The sequence below is a fragment of the Erinaceus europaeus genome, chromosome 5, assembly GCF_950295315.1.
Source record: "Erinaceus europaeus chromosome 5, mEriEur2.1, whole genome shotgun sequence".
Taxonomy (NCBI): domain Eukaryota; kingdom Metazoa; phylum Chordata; class Mammalia; order Eulipotyphla; family Erinaceidae; genus Erinaceus; species Erinaceus europaeus.
The window spans coordinates 58,613,119-58,634,424 of NC_080166.1; the positions used below are offsets into that span (position 1 = coordinate 58,613,119).

The 21,306-nt window shown below is 40.0% G+C and overlaps 1 protein-coding gene across 4 annotated transcripts in view; it reads left to right on the forward strand.

Annotated features, from left to right (window-relative positions):
- SYT1 (synaptotagmin 1) overlaps positions 1 to 21,306 on the forward strand; it is a 664,148-nt gene that overhangs the window by 200,071 nt on the left and 442,771 nt on the right. For all 4 annotated transcript variants that reach the window (XM_060191358.1, XM_007525653.3, XM_007525654.3 and 1 more), the window contains one exon: positions 17,982 to 18,033. The gene's annotated coding sequence lies outside the window, so the exon portion shown is untranslated. The remainder of the gene's footprint in view (positions 1 to 17,981; positions 18,034 to 21,306) is intronic.

Here is a 21,306-nt window from a genome sequence, read left to right on the forward strand (position 1 = left end):
TCATGCAAAGAAGGAAAAATGGGATTCAGATGTCAACAGTACTGAATTTAGATCTTGACTTTGCCACTTACTCTAAAACAGTTGTCTCGGTTTGCACATATATAGAGAGACATTTAGCACCTACTTCACCCTGTCCTTGTGAAGATAAGCGTGAAAATATATGCCATCTGCAGAAAGTACCTTCTCAAACAGAGATAAAATGAATCTTTAAATGTGTCATTTTTGGGGCTAGGTGGTGGTGCAACTGGTTGAGCACACATATTACAATGCATAAGGGACCAGGTTCGAGCCCCCAATCCCCACCTGCAGGGGGAAAACTTTGCGAGTAGAGACAGAGAAGCAGAGCTGCAGATGTCTCTCTTCCTCTCCAACCCTCTCGATTTCTGGCTATCTCTATCCAGTAAAATAAAGATAATAATTTTTCTTAATTTTTATTTATAAAAAGAAAACACTGACAAAAAACATAGAAGAGGGGTACAAGTCCACACAATCCCCACCACCAGAACTCCGTATCCTACCCCCTCCCTTGATAGCTTTCCTATTCTTTAACCCTCTGGGACCCGGGGTCATTATGGGGTGCAGAAGGTGGAAGGCCTGCCTTCTGTAATTGCTTCCCCGCTAAACATGGTTATTGACAGGTTGATCCTGTCAATACTCCCAGCCTGTCTCTCTCTTTCCCTAGTGGGTCAGGGTTCTGGGGAAGTGGGGCTCCAGGACACATTGATTGGGGTCAACTGTCCAGAGAAGTCTGGTTGGCATCATGCTAGCATCTGGAACCTGGTGGCTTAAAAAAAAGTTAACATAAAGCCAAACAAATTGTTGACTAATCATGAACCTAAAGGCTGGAATATTGCAGATGAAGAGTTGAGGGGTGGGGGGGGGGAGGTCTCCCTTTTGTAGATAGATAGTAAGCCTATTTTAGTTATATTCCAAAGAGCCCATGACTATACTAGCTTGCTTTTTGTTTCTTTCCCCTGAGCCTGAAATCTGAGATGCAGGTGGATCCAAGTTATTTTCTGGGGAGATGATGTCATGGCTAGAAAAAGGACCAGAAAGCTGGATCAGGGAAGAGAGTAGCTCCCAAATATGGGAAAGGTGTATAAATATTGTTGACTGTAAACCCCATCGATTTGATGTGATCTGGGGCCCATATTCAGCTTAGGAACCTCTGTGACCTCTGCATCCCTGTAGATCCAAGTTCACATTCTGTGGTCATGAGTAGGAATGTTCCAAGCTGTCCCAATTTCAGGACCCATCTTCCTCGGGTGTAGCATAGAGCATGTTGTCCAGCCTCCCTTTGGAGGATGGACATTCTCTGCCATTGTTGATGCACACTGAGGGCAAGGTCCTATGGGGCCCTCAAAAGGGTCCTTTGTGTTGTTTCTGATAGATGACCAGTAACAATGGAGAGAGGGATTTATTTGAGGTCTAGACCCATCATATCTGTTTGGGAATCTCACGACTCCCAAGCTAGTGCCCTTGCTAATGAGGTGGCCTGATAGTGACTAAAAAGTCATCATTAAAGTATGCCAGTCTCTTGCCCTTATTCAGCTTTTGCAGTCATTACTTTGATAAGGTTAGCTTTGGAGTGACTGAGGGAAGTAAAGTAAAAAGTAGATGAGTAGGGTATCTAAGTCTAAGTAGACATTATTTCATTATGAACTTTATGGTGTTTTTTAGGTCTTTCTACTTGCTTGTTGCATATACTGACTCACTGCAGGCTGTTGTGTACTTCTGCTTTCAGGTATATATTTTGCCCTAATTTATGGATACATAAATCCGGGAACATATGCCTTATTTCATGGGACCTGGTCTATATCTAGGTTTTGGGACTTTGTTAGGAAGTGAACCACCTGAAATGGAATTAGAGAATCCTATGAAAGAAAAGGTCTCACCGGAGTAATGAGGCTGAAGGGTTGACATTCCATGCCTGATGTCTCTGGACACAGTCTGTTGTGAAGCATACTGAGGTGGCACTCATTGCATTGATTAGGTTGTGATCGGGGAATGGTATGAATTGAGTGAAGCATGCAGGAAAGTGGGCCCCACCCTAGAGGTTCCAGGACTGGGGGAAATACAGGCTCTATAGAGGCTGTATAGTATGTTATCTCACAAGATTCTGCCTCCTTGTTGCTGGGTTTGACTATGGTTTAAAGATGTCACACATTCTCTCTCTCTCTCTCTCTCTCTCTCTCTCTCTCCTTCAGTCTGGAATGTGTATCAATTCCTCAATCTCAAAATAATGAGGATCTTGAGTCATTCTTTCTTTCATCCCCTCACCCTATTCCCTATTATAATATATGACGAATTTTACCACTACATTGGTGCACTTGGTAGAGATGTTTGGTTGAATTCCACTTAAAAAAAAAAAACAAAAAAAAAAAAAACAAGGAAATAGGTGGATGTCTATTTTATCTAAATAGTCTCTTCTTTCTTTTTTATTGGATAGAGACATAGAGAAATTGACAAGGGTGGGGGAGATAGGGAAAGAGACAGAGAGACACCTACAACTCTGATTTACCTCTCATGATGAATTCCCCCTGCAGCTGGGGACTTGGGGTTTGGACGCAGGTCCTTGCACATTGTAATGGGTGCACTTAATCAGGTGCGCGACTGCCTGCCCACCCCCATCTTCTGAGTCTCTAGTGGTGAGAGCACTTGCATCATCTAAAAATCGACCCTGTAGCATTCTCATAGAGGTGTGCTTTGCTGGTGGGATGATGTAAACAGAGACCATGCTATTATATCCTGATAGAGCTTAGAGAATCACTCCTCATCACACTGGCAGGAGATTGTTCTCAAATGACAAACTTCAGATACATTATTTTAAAAATATTTATTTATTTCCTTTCTGTTGCCCTTGTTGTTTTTATTGTTGTTGGAGTTATAATTGTTGATGTTGTCATTGTTGGATAGGACAGAGAGAAATGGAGAGAGGAGGGGAAGACCGAGAGGGGGAGAGAAAGATAGACACCTGCAGACCTGCTTCACCACCTGTGGAGCGACTCCCCTGTAGGTGGGGAGCCTGGGGCTAGAACCGCAACCATTCTGCTGGTCCTTGCGCTTTGTGCCCTGTGCTCTTAACCCGCTGCTCTACTGCCCAACTCCCTCCAGATAAATTTTAAAACTATTTTGCTACAAGTTTCTAATCATAACAAGGTATCCATTTTATCTCTATATAGCAAGTTCTTAGCCTGTCTTTAAAAAAATGTTAATGAAAAGAAAAGAAGGGCAAGGATTTGGATCACCAATCACACTTAATAGCCAAGAAGCCTTTGTTAGTAGCTGCCCATCGACATTCCCATTCATTCTTCTAAGTCAAAGTATAATTCACCTTTTTCTCATCCACAGGCATGGTTTCTTAAGCATGGAGCTCATTTAAAATGCTACCTTATTAGGATAACAGGGCTCTCTAGCACATGACCTCTCTTAGAGTCAACACGATCACATATGGAAGTGGGGAGAAACTGTAAGCTCTCCCTCCTCCAGTAAATAGAAACTCAAGTATGTGTGAGAGAATGTCCATGCTCAGAGAGCTCTTGGGAAGCAGAGCACAGAAAAAGCCAGTGATGGAGACCAGAGGGTTCCTGGAAATGTCAGCCATTGTGCATGGCACATCTCAAATAAAATAGATTATTTAAACCTCTATTTATTGGATAAAGACAAACAGAAACCAAGAGGGGAAGGGAAGACAGAGGGGGAGAGAGACAGAGATACACCTGCAACACTATTCCACCATTTGTGAAGCTTTCCCCTTGCAGGTGGGGACTGGAGGCTTGAACCTGTGTCCTTATACATTGTAACATGTGCAGGAAAGCAGGTGTGCCACCACCTGGCCCCAATGAAATAGTTTTTTATGTAAGAAAATATTAGAAATATTATTTCTTCAGTCTTTTCTCTGAGATGGCTAGTACCAACCTTATTTTAAGACCTTTGTCAAGAAAATATTTACATAGATTCCTACTATTTTCTGTCTTCTATTTATTTTTATTGGGGGATTCATGTTTTACCGTCAACAGTAAATACAATTGTTTGTACCCAATTTTCCACATAACAGTACAACCTCCATTTTTTTGGACTCTTCATGTTTCTTCAGATACTCAAACTGTGGGAGCAGGAAGTGTGCAAATACACTAATAATCAGGGGGCCCAGTGATAGTGCATCTGGTTGAACACAGGTTGCAATGCTCAAGGACCCAGGTTCAAACCCCCAATCTCCACTTGCAGGAGGAAAGCTTCAGGGGTGGTGAAAAAAAGGGCTGCAGGTGTCTCTCTGTCTCTGTCTCTCTATCTCTCTCTCCCCTCTTGATTTCTGGCTATCTCTGTCCAGTAAATTAATAGAGATAATAATAAGAAATAGAAAAATTTAAAAAATGAAAACACTGAGAATCATAAAACAATACATGAAGATTTTTACCTCTTCATGATATCATCAGAAGTCCTTAGAAATGCCACTTGACACATAACAGACCCAGAAATAGCTTTTAGCATTTTCCCCCTCAAATACGAAGGTCTCTATCATTGGGACATCTTTTCTAATAATTCCATGTGCTGCTCTTCTATGCATCTCCATTTCTCCTTGTTTTAAGACCCTACAAAAATGTACATGTTACTCATTTTAATAAAACTATGTACAGAAATACTCAGAGCTAGAAGGCACACATTTCCCATTTTCTTATTTCACAGCTGTTTGAGTTGAGTTAAAATAATAATAAAAAAAAAGAGTAAGCGATTTGCCTAAGGTCATACACTGGATTGAGGCTGAAAAACAAGTGTGGCTTATCTGACTTTAAATTTTACTTTTGCCAATATGTAATATTTTTCATTCCACAAACATGTATTCATGTGACAGGCACTATTCTAAGGGTTGGAAGGCCAGCAGAGGCTCACGTAGGCATAATTATGGTCCTGTCACTCAGGGTTCTGAAGGGTTCTCTCTTTTGATTTTTTAAAGATGTTTTTTTTTAAAAAATATTTATTTTATGATTGGATAAAGACAGAAATTGGGAGGGGAAGGGGAGATGAGAGGGAGAGAGACAGAGAGGCATCTGTAGCCCTGCTCCACCACTCATGTAGCTTTCCTCCTGCAGGTGGGGGCCGGGAGCTTGAACCCGGGTCCTTGGGCACTGTAGTGTGTGCACTTAACCAGGTGCTCCACTGCCTGCCCACCCCACCCCACCCCCGTTGTCCTTTAGCTGTGAAAAATGACTTCCTGCTACACCTTTTTAAAAAAGAGCATTATTTCTCCATGTGCTGATAGCGTTCTTATCTTCACTCAGTCCAATTAACTTCTCCAAGTTTCTAATTTAATTAATCCCCATACTCTTCGACATGGTATAAAATGCCCCCCCACCCTGACTCGGCACCATTTTGCCTCATTGTCAGCCCTCCTCCCACCGTTTGAAAATAATTATTTGGACTCTAATGAAAATGTTCAACATGGTTGAATCTAGTTTGCAATTATTTGCGGCTTGTACAGCCAACATATGTTGACTTGTGTAATGAAGTGTCATGACAGACACTTCATTCTTGCTCCCCTTCTTAAGTCATTGCTGGCAAATATTGTTTCTGTCATAATGAGAACACATGTAGGGTTCAGTCTCTTTCCTGCATACTTTTCAGTGGTGGCACACATAGGAGAAAACATAGAGATTCCATTGCCCTCAGAGGATACACAGGCTCCTATGCACCAAATCAAATCGATAGGGTTTACAGTCAGCAATATTTATACACTTTCCCAATATTTGGGAGCTACTTTCTTCCCTGATCCAGCTTTCTGGACCTTTTTCCAGTCATGACATCATCTCCTCAGACAATAACCTGGGCCCACCTGCACATCAGATGGTAGGCTCAGGGAAAATCTAGCAAAGTCATGGGCCCTTTGGAATATACCTAAAATAGAACCACTAGCTATTTCCAAAACGGAGACCCCAACTCTTCATCTGCAATATTCCAGCCTTTAGGTTCATGATTAGTTAACAATTTGTTTGGCTTTATATGTTGACTCTTTTTCAGCCACCAGGTTCCAGATGCTACCAGGATGCCAACCAGACTTCCCTGGGCAGATGACCCCAACCAATTTGTCCTAGTGCCCCACTTCCCCAGAGCCCTTCCCCACTAGGGAAAGAGAGAGAAAGGCTGGGAGTATGGATCCACCTGCCAACGCCCATGTTCAGAAAGGAAGCAATTACAGAAGCCAGACCCTCCATCTTCTGCACCCCATAATAACCCTGGGTCCCAGAGGGATAAAGAACAGGAAACCTATCAGGGGAGGGGATGGGATATGGAGTTCTGGTGGTGGGAATTGTGTGGAGTTGTACCCCTCTTATCTTATGTTCATGTCAGTATTTCCATTTAATAAATAAAAAAAGAAATTTTATCGCTCTAAAAAAGGAAGTAAAATTCTTCTGCCATCCCTTCAAGAAAAGTACATCTTCTGTGTTATTACCTTCATATTCTTACCAACAATATTGCAGCTCCTAGAAAGATTGTTTATTCAAAGACCTTTTGTTTGCTACTTAATGGATTCACTTTCCTTTTTCTTATCCAATCACCACCTGGGTAAATTTAATTGTTTTTATGGACAGTAAAATTATACTGCAATTCATGAACAAAATCAAAAGAGTTACAGTTTTATGTAATGTTTTACAAACACTAAAAAGATGCATTTTAAAATTGTTTTTCTGTGGGAGCCGGGCGGTAGCGAAGAGGGTTAAGCGCAGGTGGCGCTAAGCGCAAGGACCGGCATGAGGATCCTGGTTCGAGCCTCTGGCTCCCCACCTGCAGGGGAGTCGCTTCACAGGCAGTGAAGCAGATCTGCAGGTGTCTGTCTTTCTCTCCCCCTCTCTGTCTTCCCCTCCTCTCTCCATTTCTCTCTGTCCTATCCAACAACAACGACAACAACTACAACAACAATAAAAAGACAACAAGGGCAACAAAAGGGAAGATAAATAAATTTAAAAATTACCCAAAAATATAAAAAAATAAAATTATTTTTCCTTTGTCTTCTATTTTTAAAAGTTTTTTTATTAGTGATTTAATAATGATTAACAAGATTGTAAGATAACAGAGGTACAATTCTATATAATTCCCACTGCCAGAATTCCCTGCCCCATCCCCTCCATTGGAAGCTTCCTTATTCCTTATCACTCTGGGAGGATGGACCCAAATTCTTTATGGGGAGCAGAAGGTGGGAGTTCTGGCTTCTGTAATTGCTTCTCTGCTGGACATGGGTGTTGGCAGGTGGATCCATACCCCCAGCCTATTTCTATGTTTCCCTAGTGGAGCAGGGCTCTGGAGAGGAGAGACTTTGGGGCACTGTTTCTTTATTTGTGGGGGAGTGTTTTTTTTTTATTGGTTTAATAGTGATTGACAAGACCATAGGATAAGAAGGGTATAAATCTACAAATTCCCACCACCAGAGTTCCATATCCCACCCCCTTGATTGTAAGCTTTCCTATTCGTTATCCCTCTTGGAGTATGGACCAAAGATCTTTATGGGGAGCAGAAGGTGGGAGTTCTGGCTTCTGTAATTGCTTCTCTGCTGAACATGGGTGTTGGCAGGCGGATCCACACCCCCGGCCTGTTTCTGTCTCTAGTGGGGCAGGACTCTGGGGAGGTGGGGTTCCAGGACATATTGGTGAGGTCATCTGCCCATGGAGGTCAGGTTGGCATCCTGGTAGCATCTGCAACTTTTTGAGTGAAAAAGCATTATTAACAAGTAAAGCAAAACAAATTGCTTAATAATCAGGAGCCTAAAGGTCTCATCATAGAGCAGATGAGATTTTGAAATTTGGGGTTTCCATTTTGGAAAAAGCTAATAGGTCTAATTTAGTTATATTCCAATGGTCCCATGACTTTTCCAGTTTTTCCCTGAGCCCAACAGCTACCATGCAGGTAGACCGAAGGTATTGTCTAAGGAGATGGTGTCAGAGTTGGAAATAGAACTAGAAAGCTGGATCAGGGAAAAAGAATACCTTCCAAATATGGAAAAAGTATATAAGTAACATTAACTGTAAACCCCATCGGTTTGATCTGGGGCCCATGTTCAGCACAGATGCCTGTGTAACCCTGTAGGTCTGAGCTCGCATTCTTTGGTCACAGCTGGGACCATTCTAGGCTACACTCATTGCAGGATCCGTCTTCTCCAGTGGCACAGTACGTTGACCCAACCTCTCTGCAGAGAATGGTGCAGTCACTACCATTGTTGACCCACATTCAGGCAAGGCTGTGTAGAGGTCCACACGAGTCATTTATTGTGAGGGGGAGACAGGAGGGAACCAAAGCACTGTTCATCCCTCGCATCAGTTAGTAGGTAGCAAGGATCAGACCAGTCAGGGGTCTCTGGAGTCCCAGGCATGCAAGTTGATTGTCGAATGAGCAGCGTTCTCTCCTCAATGCAGCATTTTATTTCCATTTAGTGTTTAAAAAAAAATGTTGTAGTTTCACTTCTGCTGATATCAGTTTCACTATCTCAACTTCATTAAATGTTTCATGGATATTACAAGTTCTCGCATGCCCTATAATCTACACAAGCTAAGTGCTCCTGTCCTATTTGTCACTCTTCTAATATATATTTGGCATGCATATAATAGACATTATCTTATATGTCCTGTTAGGTGTGTGAATGCATGTATATATAGAGAGAGTTCTTATCTTTTTTTGAAATATTCGAGATTTTTGATTTATAAAAAGGAAATTTTTTATTTATAAAAAGGAAACACTGACTAAACCATAGGATAAGAGGGGTACAACTCCACACAATTCCCATCACCAGAACTCCGTATCCCATCTCCTTCCCTGACAGCTTTCCTATTCTTTAACCCTCTGTGAGTATGGACCCAGGGTCATTGTGTGATGCAGAAGGTAGAAGGTCTGGCTTATCATTGATCAAATACCTTTATCTAATGTATAGTCAAACTTCATCCACTGTCGCAATAAAGTTTCTATGTCTAGTTTTTTTTTTTATTTTTTATTTATAAAAACGAAACATTGACTAAACCATAGGATAAACTCCACACAATTTTCACCACCAGGTCTCCATATCCCATCCCCTCCCCTGATAGCTTTCCTATTCTTTATCCCTCTGGGTGTATGGACCCAAGGTCATTGTGGGATGCAGAAGATGGAAGGTCTGGCTTCTGTAACTGTTTCCCCGCTGAACATGGGTATTGACAGGCTGATCCATACTCCCACCCTGCCTCTCTCTTTCCTTAGTGAGGAAGGGCTCTGGGGAAACAGAGCTCTAGGACACATTGGTGGGGCTGTCTGTCCAGGGAAGTCTGGTCAGCATCCTGCTAGCATCTGGAACCTGGTGGCTGAAAAGAGAGTTAACATACAAAGCCAAACAAATCATGGACCTAAAGGCTGGAATAGTGCAGATGAAGAGTTGGGGGGCCCTCCATTTTGTAGATAGCAAGTAGGCATATTTTAGTTATATTCCAAAGGGTCTTTGGCTATACTAGTTGTTTTTTCTTTTTTCTTTTTCTTTTTTCTACATCAGTTCGGAATGTAATCCAGAATGATGCCATGCAAGGCTCTATTTTTGCACTGTAAAGCAATGTGTATGGACCTGGGATCAAGTGTCCAGTTCCCACCTACAGGGCATGGGCTGGTGAGGAAGGGAAGTTCCCTGAGCATTTATTCTGTGCTACAGGTTCCCCTTTCTCCCTCTCTACCTTCCTTCTCAATGTATCTCCAATCTCTATTTAAAAAGAAAAAGACATCCTCCCCCTCTGCACCCCATAAATAATTTTGGTCCGTACTCCCAGAGGGATAAAGAATAAGGAAGCTTCCAGTGGAGGGGATAGGACATGGAACTCTGGTGATGGGAACTATATGTAATTATCCCCATTATCTTATAATCTTATTAATTATTACTCAATCACTATTTTAAAAAAGAGAGAAGAAAAGAACTTACATTCAATTACTAATGACATGTAGAATGTCTCTTTATAAAAGAACTGATTGCTTATTACTGGTCCAAGAATAAAATTAAAAAAAAAAACACCCTAAGGATTAGTCACATCTTGTACTGAAGATATGGCCCTTGACTTTGCAATGGAATTCTAACCACATTTTATAGTTATGGCATTTTAATAAGAGGCAGTCCAAGAAACCTAAATTTATCGCTGTTTTGCAGTTTTGAAATCTAAAGTTTGACTTTTGGAGACCCATATAATTAATATATATAATATGTATTAAATATAATATATGTATATATACATATATATACATATATATAGTGAAGTCCAACTGTAAAGAAACATTTAGCTCAATGATGTGTTAATAAAAGCTTAATATTCTATCAAAATGAAGTACTTCAGTATTCAAACCAAAGCCCAGGAGTAAATATTACTTGCTTATCATTCTTGAAAATAAAACCCTTAAAAAAAAAAAAGGAACTGGAGGAAGTAGCCCAATTTATTGGTTACACAGTATAAGTATATGCCTACCACCCTAAGGTCCCAGCTTCAATTCTAAGCACAGCCACTAGTCAGAGCTGAGCAATGATCTTGTATCACTTTCTCTTATTAATATATATATATATATATAGTGATTTAACAATGATTAATTATTAAGATTGTAAGATATCAGGAGTACAATTCCATACAGTTCCCACCACCAGAGTTCCATGTCCCATCCCCTCCATTGGAAGCTTCCCTACTCTTTATCCCTCTGGGAGGATGAACCAAAATTCTTTATGGGGAGCAGAAGGTGGGAGTTCTGGCTTCTGTAATTGCTTCTCCACTGGACATGGTTATTAGCAGGTGGGTCCATACCTCCAGCCTGTTTCTGTCTTTCCCTAGTTGGGCAGGGCTCTGGGGAGGGGAGGTTCTAGGACACATTGGTGAGGTCATCTGCTCAGGGAGGTCAGGATGGCGTCATGGTAGAGTCTGCAGCATAACTGCACTCAGCTTTCCTTTGCCTTTTCAGCACTTTTTTTTGTCAGTTATTATGTGGGTTATAATTTTCCACTGTTGTTTCTCTCCCATTGACCCAGGAATCTGGCTTGCCAGGATTTGAAGTGATTTTTTTGAGGAGAGTCAACCTAGATGCTGTCTTCATGCAATCATCTTGACTCTGCCTCCTTATATAAATATTTTAAAGAGAGGAAGAGAAATAAAGTATTTATACTGTCTAATGCATGCAGTGTTTTATCTAGTTGTGAAAACAGAATTATGTCGAGAATTCAGCAGTTTAATTTCTTGCTACTCCTGAGTAATCATAATCCTTAATTTTTTTTATTATTTAAATAAAGGAGACATTAACAAAACCATAGGATGATAGGGGTACAACTACACACAGTTCCTATCACCAGAACTCCATATCCCATCCCCTCCCCTGATAGTTTCCTATTCTTTATCCCTCTGGGAGTGTGGACCCAGGGTCATTGTGGGTTGCAGAAGGTGGAAGGTCTGGCTTCTGTAATTGCTTCCCCGCTGAACATGGGCACTGACAGTTTGATCCATACTCCCAGCCTGTCTCTCTCTTTCCCTAGTGGAGCAGGACTCTGGGGAAGTGGGACTCCAGGGCACATTGGTGGGGTCCTCTGTCCAAGGAAGTCTGGTTGACATCATGCAAGCATCTGGAACCTGGTGGCTTAAATTTAAGATTTTTTTCCCCTGTGCTCATTCTACTTCTAAGACTGGATTAAGAGGACAGGAAAGTCCATCAGCTTTATTGACCATGAAAAATAAAATGCTTTTATTAAAAAATGCACAAACCTACCTAAAACAGGTGCATCTTATGTTATTAAAGAGTTATACAAACAGATAAAACAACCGTATCTCGATTTCTGGAAATGACTTGAGTCAGCTACTGAGAGCAGCTGTATTGCTGGTAAGTCAGAGACATGCATGGGAGGAACAAATCGTTTGTTGTTATTATTTACTATCTGCCCTTCTTCTTCTCTCTCAGATGAAGAGAAGGTACTTATACTTGCAAAAGAAAGGAACTAGCTTCCTGGTTGTTACAATAGCATATTCATAATCAGCACATCGATGAAAACTAAAATATCCAGTAGAGGGGCTGAGTGGTGGCACACCTGGCTGAGCGACATGTTACAGTGCGAAAGGACGCGGGTTTGAGCCCCTGACCCCCACCTGCAGGGGGAAAGCTTTGTGAGCGATGAAGCAGGGCTGTAGGTGTCTCTCTATCTCCTCCTTCCCTCTCAATTTCTGGCTGTTTCTATCCAATAAATAAAGATAATTTTAAAAAATGATCTTAAAAAAATATCCAGTAGAACAGGTTTGGCCATTCATTCATCCTTGTGATGGATACTCATGCAAAACCAAAATGCCATCAAACCCCTGCTGATGGATGCTATGTCCCAAAAGCTCTTTAATCCCTCCATGGCATCCCTTCGGATCTATTTGCTCTGGTTAAGGGATATAATATGAAGTGTATTCACTTACGTGTGTGTGTCCGTGTATACATCTGGAATGACAAGTATTCTCTTGGTTGTTAAATTGACAACCTTCATTTGGTAAAATTTCCCCCAAGTTCCTTGCTTGTTAACCACTTTACGTCACTGTTCACCTTTCCATGTGTGTCCATAGGATCTTAGTGGAGCTTGTGTTTTTTAAAATTTTATTTATTTTCCCTTTTGTTGCCCTTGTTGTTTTTTTATTGTTGTAGTTATTATTGCTGTTGTTAATTGATGTCGTCGTTGTTGGATAGGACAGAGAGAAATGGAGAGAGGAGGGGAAGACAGAGAGGGGGAGAGAAAGACACCTGCAGACCTACTTCACCACCTGTGAAGTGACTCCCTTGCAGGTGGGGAGCCGGGGCCTCGAACCAGGATCCTTACAGCTGGTCCGTTCGCTTTGCGCCACGTGCACTTAACCCGCTCGGGCACTAACACCCAACTCCCGGAGCTTGTGTTTTAATGAGAAAAGTATATGGAAACTGTAGCAATTGTATCAGATATTGATTTTTTTTTTTTGCCCAGTCATCTTTAAGATACATCTGGACAAATTTAAGTGCCTTTTACATAGGTTTTTTAATGGACCGCACTAGAAAACAGTTGAGTTTCAAGCAGAAATAAAAGGCAAGCAGACCTTAGAGGCTTCCCCACTGAACAGATGCAGTAAGTACATTTTTAGAAATAGAACTGTCACTTCAGATCTTTTATGCTGAGTACCTATGTGAGCCAAGTGCTACAGCTTCTGGCATTATAATATTCTCGTGGTTTTGTTGAAAACAGACACTGTACGAACTCTTCCAAAAACAGAGTAGCATGTCTTTTATGAAACCCATTTGTCAAACTTTCACTTTTATTGGTCTTCATTCTACATTTCTGAAGTCTAAATATAATGAGAACTCACATAAAAAAAGGTTTCTATGACTGTGAATTTTTTTTTTCATTTGTGAGCTGCTGTAATATGTCAAACGATATCAGGAATTCTTGAAATCTTTATCACACTAAGGAAATTCCTGATTTTGACTCTTGAGAAGGATTTCATTTTTGTTCTCATCAAAGTCAATTGACATGAGGTGTATTTCTCCGAAACCCCAATGGGCATATTCATGGAGAAGGAATTACCTTTTCTACGTGTATATATAGTTTATTTTATAATTTATTTTTATTTATATAACCCTGCTCAGCTCTGGTTTATGGTGGTGCAGGGGGCTGAACCTGCTTACTGGGAGCCTCTGGCTTGAGAGTCTCCTTGCATAATCATTATGCTATCTACCCAGGGCCAAGAGGTACTTCTCTTCTGTACTAGAACAGTATTAGGTTACAGTTGGATATTGATTCCACTCTGGAAATAGACAAATAGAAAATATGGTAATGTGTTCATAACAACTTCAGAAATAACATGCTACATACATGTCCTCTTATATAATGTCCTAGGAAAGAACAGAGCATGAAGGTCCACATTTCTGAGTTCATCTACATTATAAATCAATACTCATAAACACTGTATGGTAATGATATAAAGATGGACAAGCTGACCAGTGCAACAGAATGCAGGCAAGTTGGACTGCAGAAAATCAAATAAAAGTTTCTATAACAGGGAGTCAGACGGTAGCGCAGCGGATTAAGCACACGTGGTGCAAGCACAAGGATGGGCCTAAGGATGACTGTTCAAGACCCCGGCTCCCCACCTGAAGGGGAGTTGCTTCACAGGCAGTGAAGCAGGTCTGCAGGGGTCTTTATTTCTCCCCCCCTCTCTGTCTCCCCTTCCTCTCTCCATTTCTCTGTCCTATCCAATAATGATGACATCAATAATTACAACAAGGACAACAAAAGGGAATAAGTAAATAAATAAAAATTAAAAAAATTTCTATAACAGAAATCATTGAAAACAGAACCTAGTGAATAAAAAAAAAAGCATAAAAGATATATCTGCTATGGAGTTAATGTCAAAATAGAGAGAGAACTCACACAATGAGTTAGCTGCTTTATCACTATTTAACTGAATTTAATTAAAAAGGGGCCAGGCAGTGATCCACCCAGTTAAGAAGTCTCATTGCCATCTATAAGGACCCTGGTCCATGTCCCCAGGCCCCACCAGGGAGGGAGCTTCATAAGAAATGGAGCAATGCTATAGGTCTCTCTCTCTCTCTCTCTCTCTCTCTCTCTCTCTATCTCCACCCCCCCTTTCTGTCCCTCCCTCCCTCCTTCCATAATTTTCTCTGCCTTTATCAAAAGAAGGAAGAAAAGAGGGGGAAATGGCCACCAGAAATAGTGGAATTGAAGTGCAGGTACCACACCTCAACCATAACCCTGGTGGCAAGAGAAAAAATGGAAAGATTCTGAGTAGACATGTTTCAAAGGTAACATATATAAAATGCCAACAGAAACATGAAATGATTTTTGACATCATTAGTAAAATGCAGATTAAAACCACCAAGAGACATCACCTCATACCTGATAGAATGACCACGATCAAAGACTGAGGATCCATCCTGCCATGAGTGTGGAGAGAGGGGAGCTCTGTCACACTGTTGGTGAGATTGGAAAATGATAGTCACCCGGGAGAACAGAATGGAGGATCTACCCCAAATTAACAATAACCATAATTTAACCATTCCAGTTCTGGAAATAAATACAAAGGAAACAACATCTCTGATTCAGAAAGACACCTGCACTCTTATAGTTACAGAAGCATTATTATTTTTGTTAATATTTATTCCCTTTTGTTGCCCTTGTTGTTTATTGTTGTAGTTATGACTGTTGTTGTTATTGATGTCGTCATTGTTGGATAGGACAGAGAGAAACGGAGAGAGGAAGGGAAGACAGAGAGAGGGTTAGAGAAAGATGGACACCTACAGACCTGCTTTACCGCCTGTGAAGCGACTCCCCTGCAGGCGAGGAACCGGGGGCTCAAACTGGGATCCTTATGCCAGTCCTTGCACTTTGTGCCAAGTGCCCTTAACCACTGCGCTAATGCCCAACTCCCTAGAAGCATTCTTTATAGTAGCCAGAACATGAAAAACAGCTACAGTGTCCATCAGTTTGTGAATTCATATCAAAGCCATGGTGAGGGGGGTGTCGGGTGGTGATGGACCCTGTTGCGTGCGCAAGTCATCATGTTCAACGACCTGGCTTGAGCTCAACTCCCCATGTCTAGAGGCGGGGGGACAGGTCAGCTGATGCTTGTCTTTCTCTCTCTTCCTCTATCTCCCCCTTCCCTCTCTGTTCAGTATAATAAAGAAGAAAGTAATGGAAGGAAGGGAGGGATGGAGAAAAAAAATCAAGGGACGAGTGTTGGTGTACCTGGTTGAGTGCACATATAACAGTGCGCAAGGACCCAGGTTTGAGTCCCCTAGCCCCCATCTTCAGGGGGAAAGCTTTGCAAGTGGCTAAGCAGGCCTGCAGGTGTGTCTCTGTCTCTCTCCCTCTCTATCACCCCCTTATCTCTCAATTTCTATCTGGCTCTATCCAATAAATAAATAAATAAATTATCATAATAAAACACATTAAAAAGTGGAGGGCCAGGTGAGTTCCTATGCACAATGACCCAGGTTCAAGCCCCTGGACCCCACCTGCAGAGGGAAAGTTTTGCGAGTGTTGAAGCAGTGCTACAGGTGTCTCTCTGTCTCTCTATTGCTTCCTTCCCTCTCAATTTCTGGCTACCTTTAACCAATAAATAAAGGTAATTAAAAAAAAAAAAAGGGCCACCAAGAGCCATCAATTCACAGTGCCAGCACAAGTGCCAGTAATAAACCTGTTGGCATAAATAAATAAATAAATAAATAAATCTAAGTAGTCATGAGATACACACAGATGCACTGAGAAAGGACTAAGCAATTATTCCATCATGAAAAATGAGGGGGATATTTCCATTCAGAACATGGCTAGAAACAGAGGTATCTTGCAAATAAAAATAAGTTAGAGAGTCAACATTTCGGCCTTGGGAAAAAAAAAAAAACTAGTATAGCCACAGGTCCTTTGGAATATAACTAAAATATGCCTCTTAGCTATCTACAAAATGGAGACACCCCCCCCCCACTCTTCATCTGCACTATTCCAGCCTTTAGGTTCATGATTAGTCAACAACTTGTTTGGCTTTGTATGTTAGCTCTCTTTTCAGCCACCAGGTTCCAGATGCTAGTATGATGCCAACCAGACATCCCTGGACAGATAACCCCACCAATGTGTCCTGGAGCCCTGCTTTCCCATTAGGGAAAGAGAGAGACAGGCTGGGAGTATGGGCCAACCTGTCAACACCCATGTTCAGCAGGGAAGCAATTACAGAAGCCAGACCTTCCACCTTCTGCATCCCACAATGACCCTGGGTCCACACTCCTAGAGGGATAAAGAATAGGAAAACTATCAGAGGAGGGGATGAGATACAGAGTTCTGGTGGTGGGAATTGTGTGGAGTTGCACCCCTCTTATCCTGTGGTTTTGTCAGTGTTTCCTTTTTATAAATAAATAAATAAATAAATCAGAGAAAGAAAAGCAAAGACTGTGTCATCTCACTTATGCATATACAAATAAAAAAATTACAAAGTAATATTTGCTATTAAAGTGTTGAGTTGGGATGAATGGGTCCGGGGCCAATGGTTGGACTAGCACAGATATCTGGTTGTTTTCAATTAATAACAAGGCATATAACATGTAACATGATGACTGTAACAACCATTGCACAGAGCATATCTGAAAGTTATAAGAGTGAGTCTTGCATTCTCAGCAAGTGGTTTTTTTTTTTTTGCTTTATTCCTGTGTATACTTATATAGAACATGCTAATTAATTCAATCTAGAATGCCAGTCATTTTTCTACTTAACTTTTATCAAACTTCTGTGGTGTGTTTCTTAAAAATCACACCGTGATGTTTATAAGTTATTTCTCTGTAATACTGGAGGCTTAAATAGAAGAAGAGATGGATAGGTTTGATTTGTAATAATCATATTGATACTCAATACAGCATCAGACATTTCACTAGCAAGACTTTGATTCTTTTGCATTGAATATAATAATGCAATTTTCTATATAGTGCCTCCCTCTAGTTGTGTCTAAACTTTTTGAATCTTTTGAAAACCTGTAGTGTCAAAAGCATACACCCTTTGTATTTTCTCTTTCTGTCCCTGATTGCACCAAACCAAAGGACTCTGGGAAATGGAGTAGGTTGCAGGGAGGCACTGAGGTCCTGGTGCGTGATGATTGAAAAGGATCTAAGTTAGGAGGGAGGTGAATGTCTTGCAGAGATTGTAGCTGTGTACCCACAACTGTGCTATGAACCATTAGCTCATCCAATGAAGAAAAGGAAAAGAAAAAAAAAAACACAGTTAACTTCTATAAAATCAGTGTATATAAACTGTTCACAGAAGCCTGGTCTCTAAACATATCAACCCCCAAATCCGTATTTTGTTAGCCATTTGACAATATATCTACTGACTATACTGACTACATTACATGACACTTCTATTACAGGATTTTCAAGTAAAAATGTTAACAAAATTATCTGAAATGATTCTCTACTATGAATAGTCAACTAATCATGGTGAATATTATCTTTCCTTCTAGAATAAAAAAAGAATCTGAAAGAAAAGAATATCCTAGAGTTTCTAACAAAACAGTAAGTAATATAATGTTACAATGATTATCCCAGAGCTTCTTCTATACAATAGAAATAGTCGCCGTTCTTTTTCTTTTTTTTTTTATTGTTGTTGTAGTTATTATTGATGTCCATAGTTGTTCGACAGGTAGGACAGAGACAAAAGGAGAGAGGAGAGGAACTCAGAAAGGGGGAGAGAAAGACACCTGCAGACCTGCTTCACCGCCTGTGAAGCGACTCCCCTGCAGGTGGGGAGCCTGGGGCTCCAACTGGGATCCTTATGCAGGTCCTTGTGCTTTGCGCCACATATGAGTAGCCCACTGCACTACAGCCTGACTCCCTAGCCATTCTTTTTCTAAGGTAAATGGTGAGCATAGTCAGCCAGCTCAGCTTCCTAAGCCTCAGTTTCAATTTGCTGGTGTAAACTGAAAATCATTTATTCTGTAATCCTCTTAAATTAGAGTTTACAGTAATCCAGGTAAGAAATCTGTGTGGCAGAAATTGTGTATCCTGACTCCATGCTATCTTTTGAGTAGCATCATTTTAAAGTCTCAAGGAAAAAAAAAAAGAAGGACAAATGAAAATACCTCTTCTTCTCTGCGTGTCATACAAAGTTTATTCATTTTGAAATAAATAAATAACATATATATGCTTGGTTTGTTTTTAGTCATTAAATTAGACTACTTTGTTTCAAATGGCAACGATCTGCAGGCTCAAAATCTATCGTTTTCTCTGTGCATTTCTTTGCATAGCTGTTACTTACTAGTAAATGGGTTTTATAAATATTTTAGTGGAGAACATTGAATGCATGCTTGATATTAATCTTCATGGTAGAATTGGCAATGTAATTATTTCTTCGGTTACAATACCTTCTGTTTTGAATATGCAAATATCATGAACAGCAATGAAAATAGGAATGGGTAGGGGTAGACTGCATAATGGTTATGCAAAGCGATGCTCATGCCTGAGATTCCAAAGTCCCAGACTCAATCCCCTGTACCACTATAAACCAGAGCTGAGCAGTGCTCTGGAAAAATAATAATAACAATATCAAATAAATGAATGAATAGATAAATAAAATTTACAATGATGACTTACATTATAGCACGTTTAATATAGTGGCTGCTTCAAAACATATTCGCAAGCATAATTATTTGAAATGTATAGCAGAAACATTAACTGTAGTGAATTCAAAATGATAAGTATATGCTATATATCTATAAAAATCAAGTTCAATGGAAAGGATGTGATTTTTTGCTATAAAAATGAGTTTATAAAAAATTTTGGTAGAATGTAAAGCAGCCATATATATAACACGTCCCATAGTCCAAATAACTATATCGTATAAGTCACATCTTAATTTCAAAGGCTTGAATGCAATTAACCATGTAATTTTATTTCAAATCTACTTTATTTCTGAATGTAAGAACAATGGGTGTTTCTTTTACTTAACTGTCTGTACATAATTCTGTGTATTATTAGTCACACAAAGAATTCTGCTACTTTTTTGTTGTTGTAATCATGGGCGATCCTACACATTAAATTTTAAATCAGTGGTTTATGAATTTCAAAAATAAATTTGCATATGTCTTCTTTGAAAAAAAAACTCCAAGCAGAGTTTTGGGAATATGAAAAGTAATTCAGTAGTAAGATTCTTCTGTGGCTAAAAAAAAGAAATCAGTACTGTCAATCTGGATGAATTGGACAATTTATCTTTGACATACTCGTCCAACATCTTATTGAAAGAGGGAGAATCAGGTCATTCAACCAAAACACATACACTTCTCAACACCTAGGAAATGTTTCAAAGAAAGTCTTGGCTCTCAGCTCTCTGTTAAAGTATTGTCCTATGTATATAGCTTTGCTTGTAAACTTAATTCAACTCTGAAAAAAATAACAGAGCTATATATATTTGTTTGAAGTTCTTTATAACAGTCAGATATTATCTACTCTATGCCCTTACAGTTTTTAGTCCTCTTATTATATATAATTATTACATATAATTATATATAGTATATATAGTATATAATTGTTATATATATTATATATAATATACTTTTTTTTTCGGGAGTTGGGCTGTAGCTCAGCGGGTTAAGCGCAGGTGGCGCAAAGCACAAGGTCAGCATAAGGATCCTGGTTCGAGCCCCCGGCTCCCCACCTGCAGGGGAGTCGCTTCACAAGCGGTGAAGCAGGTCTGCAGGTGTCTATCTTTCTCTGCCCCTCTCTGTCTTCCCCTCCTCTCTCCATTTCTCTCTGTCCTATCTAACAATGACAACATCAATAACAATAATAACTACAACAACAATGAAAAACAACAAGGACAACAAAAGAGAAAATAAATAAATTAAATATTTTTAAAAAATAAAATATATATATATATTTTTTTTCACTGTGACAAGCTACCCACAATGGTTCTTTTGGTCTCATTTAGAGACAACCTATTTGGCTTATAACTTAAGTTTGACCTCTAACTTATTTGATTTGAGTTATAATTTTCATAATTATGTTGAAATAAGATTTAGCATGGCATGCTTTGGAAGGAATTTACCTGTGTAATAAAATCTACTCTTTTGGAATAGATGTAGACAAAAATAACCGACATGTTTCCAAGAAAGAAATCATTCCATTTCTTGATACATTTTGTGGTTGAGGGAAGTTTTTCATTTCAACTTTTATCTTTTATGTAACCATTCTATACTAAATCACTCATAAATAACCACAAGAAAAATCATTCAACTCAAGTCCTAATGATAATAAAAGGTTTATTCTTCTAGAGTGTGTAAATTGTGAAAGAAATGCTGTGAATTAAGATACTATCAAAACATATCTTTTTAATATTTATTTATTCCCTTTTGCTGCTCTTATTGCTTTATTATTGTAGTTATTATTGATGTCCTCATTATTGGATAGGACAGAAAGAAATGGAGAGAGGAGGGGAAGACAGAGAGGGGGCGAGAAAGAAAGACGAAAGACACCTGCAGACCTACTTCACTGCTTGTGAAGAGACTCCCCTGCAGGTTGGGAGCTGGGGGCTCGAACCGGGATCCATACACAGGTCCTTGCGCTTTGCGCCACGTGCACTTAGCCCGCTGCACTAACGCCCGACTCCCCAAAACATATCATCACCTCCAAACAGTTTCTAACTTAGGCGTGGAATTACATGGACTAAAGTATTAGATAGAGGGAAAACTTTGAACAATGTGGGGATTATTTTTCTTGTCTGCTTTAGAATATATGCCTGTATTATAAATCCCAGAGTACTAAACACATTCTCTTCAAAGTATGTATTTGATT